The 1,280-nt window shown below is 32.6% G+C and overlaps 1 protein-coding gene across 1 annotated transcript in view; it reads right to left on the bottom strand.

The window, feature by feature from the left end:
- Positions 1 to 1,280, bottom strand: part of GRM5 (glutamate metabotropic receptor 5) — a 506,006-nt gene that overhangs the window by 162,820 nt on the left and 341,906 nt on the right.

The following is a 1,280-nucleotide window of genomic DNA, read 5'->3' as shown; positions in this document are numbered from 1 at the left end:
TGATCACTTCTTTAGGTATATAAGTGTTGACTAACTATGGTGTATACCTGAAGCTGATATATTTTATTTTAGCTATATTTGAATATAATAAAAACCTTAAAAATATTAAATGTTATAAATAGGTATTAAATCGAGATGTGGCTATAAATTTATCATTGATCATAAAGCTGTATGTCTGTGCTTGATTTGCTACATTAAAGATTTAGTTGGAATAAACTTATTTTATTGAATACTAAAAATGGCAAATTTTTAGATTAATGTTGCATATTATTGCAATACATGAAATGTTAGAATAAGTTACCAACAATTATGCTGCATATATTTCAAAATATCTAAATTAATATATAGTATTGATAATAAACTTGTGATTCTTTTTTTTATTAGTTTCAGTTAGACATTTAAACCCTTCATAAAGTGATAATCCACTCCACAAGCTACTACCCCTCTGACATCCTGTACAGCTGTTACAATACCATTAACTATCTTCCCTATGTTGTACTCCACATCCCATGACTATATATATACCTATATGTTTAGTTATAGTTGACATTCAGTATTATTTTACTTCAGCTTCAGGTGTATAGCACATTGGACATGGTTTATGAAGTGATCCCCCTGATAAGTCCAGTGCCCATCTGGCACCTTACATGATCTTTACAACATTGTTGATTCTATTCCTCATACTGTATTAACTACCAATTTGTATTTCTTAATGCCTTCACCTTTTTCACCCTGCCCCCAACCCCATTCCCATCTATCACCCTGATAGATCTAGTACCTACCTGGCACCATACCTAGTTATTACAATATTATTGAGTATGTTCCTTATGCTATACCCTACATTCCCATGACTACTGTATAACAATCAATTTGTACTTCTTAATCCCTTCCCCTTTCACCCATTCTATCTTAAAGAAATTCCTCTAAGAGTCCTTGTAATACTGGTTTGGTGGTGATGAACTCCTTCAGCTTTTTCTTGTCTGGGAAGCTCCTTATCTGTCTTTCAATTCTAAATGATAGCTTTGCTGGGTAGAGTAATCTTGGTTGCATGTCGTTGCTTTTCATCACTTGGAATTCTTAACAAATAAAAAATTACAGTATACAAAAGAATATGAAATTACAAATATGATGAAGTTTTAATTGGTCCAGCCCATCCTGAACCTTTTTATACCCATTCATTATCTGAACCACACCATCCAAATTGCTGCTTCTTTGATCCATTGGCCATCAGCATTCATTTTCAGCCTTTTAGCATATATAACAATTGGCTAACTTTTCCC

Source organism: Hipposideros armiger, unplaced genomic scaffold, assembly GCF_001890085.2.
Source record: "Hipposideros armiger isolate ML-2016 unplaced genomic scaffold, ASM189008v1 scaffold_960, whole genome shotgun sequence".
In the NCBI taxonomy this organism is placed as follows: domain Eukaryota; kingdom Metazoa; phylum Chordata; class Mammalia; order Chiroptera; family Hipposideridae; genus Hipposideros; species Hipposideros armiger.
This window is presented reverse-complemented; position numbering and strand designations above follow the sequence as displayed.